Here is a 3,123-nt window from a genome sequence, read left to right as displayed (position 1 = left end):
GTGACTAGTGGGGTGCTGCATGGCTCAGTGCTGGGACCTCAGCTATTTGCAATATACATCAATGATTTTGATGAAGAAATTGAGTGTTATATCTCCAAGTTTGCAGGTGACTCTAAGCTGCGTGACGGTGTGAGCTGTGAAGAGGATGCTAAGAGGCTGAAGAGTGACTTAGAAAGGTTAGGTGAGTGGGCAAATACATGGCAGATGCACTATAATGTGGATAAATGTGATGTTATCCACTTTGGTAGCAAAAACGTGAAGGCAGATTATTTTCTGAATGGCGGCAGATTAGGAAAAGGGAAGGTGCAATCAGACCTGGGTGTCATGGTACATCAGTCATTGAAAGTTGGCATGCAGGTACAGCAGGCGGTGAAGAAGGCAAATGGCATGTTGGCCTTCATAGCTGGGGGATTTGAGTATTGGAGCAGGAAGGTCTTACTGCAGTTGTACAGGGCCTTGGTGAGGCCTCACCTGGAATATTGTGTTCAGTTTTGGTTTCCTAATCTGAGGAAGGATGTTCTTGCTACTGAGAGAGTGCAGCGAAGGTTCACTAGACTGATTCCCTGGATGGCAGGACGGACATATGAGGAGAGAGACTGGATTGACTGGGCTTGTATTCACCGGAGTTTAGAAGAATGAGAGGGGATCTCAAAGAAACATATACAATTCTGACGGGACTGGACAGGTTAGAGGGAGGAAGAATGTGCCTGATGTTGGGGAAGTCCAGAACCAGGGGTCAGAGTCTAAGGGATAAGGGGTAAGCCATTTAGGACCGAGATGAGGAGAAACTTCTTCACTCAGAGAGTTGTTAACCTGTCGAATTCTCTGCCGCAGAGAGTTGTTGATGCCAGTTCATTTGATATATTCCAGAGGGAATTAGCTGTGGCCTTCATGGCTAAAGGGCTCAAGGGGTATGAAGAGAAAGTAGGAAAGGGGTTCTGAGGTGAATGATCAGCCATGATCTGATTGGAATGTAGAAACATAGAAAATAGGTGCAGGAGTAGGCAATTCGGCCCTTCGAGCCTGCACACCATTCAATGAGTTTATGGTTGAATATGCAACTTCAGTACCCCATTCCTGCTTTCTCGCCATACCCCTTGATCCCCCGAGTAGTAAGGGCTACGTCTAACTCCTTTTTGAATATATTGAGTGAATTGGTCTCAACAACTTCCTGTGGAAGAGTATTCCACAGGTTCACAACTCTCTGGGTGAAGAAGTTTCTCCTCATCACGGTCCTAACTGGCTTACCCCTTATCCTAAGACTGTGACCCCTAGTTCTGGACTTCCCCAACATTGGGAACATTCTTCCTGCATCTAACCTGTCTAAACCCGCCAGAATTTTAAACGTTTCTATGAGATCCCCTCTCATTTGTCTAAACTCCAGTGAATCCAGTCTTTCTTGGTATGTCAGTCCCGCCATCCCGGGAATCAGTCTGGTGAACCTTCGCTGCACTCCCTCAATAGCAAGAACGTCCTTCCTCAAGTAAGGAGACCAAAACTGTACACAATACTCCAGGTGTGGCCTCACCAAGGCCCTGTACTAAACTGTAGTAACACCTCCCTGCCCCTGTACTCAAATCCCCTCGCTATGATGGCCAACATGCCATTTGCTTTCTTAACCGCCTGCTGTACCTGCATGCCAACCTTCAATGACTGATGTACCATGACACCCAGGTCTCGTTGCACCTCCCCTTTTCCTAATCTGTCACCATTCAGATAATAGTTTGTCTCTCTGTTTTTCAACCGAAGTGGATAACCTCACCTTTATCCACATTATACTTCATCTGCCATGCATTTGCCCACTCACCTAACCTATCCAAGTCACTCTGCAGCCTCATAGCATCCTCTTCGCAGCTCACACTGCCACCCAACTTAGTGTCATCTGCAAATTTGGAGACACTACATTTAGTCCCCTCGTCTAAATCATTAATGTACAATGTAAACAGCTAGGGCGCTTGCGGTACCCCACGAGTCACTGCCTGCCATTCTGAAAAGTGCCCATTTACTCCTACTCTTTGCTCCCTGTCTGCCAACTAATTTTCAATCCACGTCAGCACACTACCCCCAATCCCATGTGCATTAACTTTGCACACTAATCTCTTGTGTGGGACCTTGTCGAAAGCCTTCTGAAAGTCCAAATACACCACATCAACTGGTTCTCCCTTGTCCACTCTACTGGAAACATCCTCAACAAATTCCAGTGGATTTGTCAAGCATGATTTCCCTTTCACAAATCCATGCTGACTTGGACCTATCATGTCACCTCTTTCCAAATGCACTGCTATGACATCCTTAATAATTCATTCCATCAATTTCACCACTACTGATGTCAGGCTGACCGGTCTATAATTCCCTGCTTTCTCTCTACCTACTTTTTTAAAAAGTGGGGTTACATTGGCTATCCTCCACTCCATAGGAACTGATCCAGTATCTATGGAGTGTTGGAAAATGACTGTCAATGCATCCGCTATTTCCAAGGCCACCTCCTTAAGTACTCTGGGATGCAGACCATCAGGCCTGGGGATATATCGGCCTTCAATCCCATCAGTTTCCCCAACACAATTTCCCGACTAATTAGGATTTCCCTCAGTTCCTCCTTCTTACTAGAACCTCTGACCCCTTTTATATCCGGAAGATTGTTTGTGTCCTCCTGAGTGAATACCGAACCAAAGTACTTGTTCAATTGGTCTGCCATTTCTTTGTTCCCAGTTGTGACTTCCCCTGCTTCTGACTGCAGGGGACCTACGTTTGTCTTTACTAACCTTTTTTTCTTTACATATCTATAGAAGCTTTTGCAGTCCATTTTAATGTTCCCTGCAAGCTTCCTCTCGTACTCTATTTTCCCTGCCCTCATCAAACCCTTTGTCCTCCTTTGCTAAGTTCCAAATGTCTCCCAGTCCCCAGGTTCGCTGCTATTTCTGGCCAATTTGTATGCCACTTCCTTGGCTTTAATACTAACCCTGATTTCCGTTGACAGCCACGGTTGAGCAACCTTCACTTTTTTATTTTTACACCAGACAGGGATGTACAATTGTTGCAGTTCATCCATGCGGTCTGTAAATGTCTGCCATTGCCCATCCACTGTCAACCCCTTAAGTATCATTCGCCAATCTATCCTAGCCA

Source organism: Pristiophorus japonicus, unplaced genomic scaffold, assembly GCF_044704955.1.
Source record: "Pristiophorus japonicus isolate sPriJap1 unplaced genomic scaffold, sPriJap1.hap1 HAP1_SCAFFOLD_935, whole genome shotgun sequence".
NCBI classification, from domain to species: domain Eukaryota; kingdom Metazoa; phylum Chordata; class Chondrichthyes; family Pristiophoridae; genus Pristiophorus; species Pristiophorus japonicus.
The sequence above is the reverse complement of the archived record's forward strand: the minus strand, read 5'-3'. Positions refer to the sequence as shown.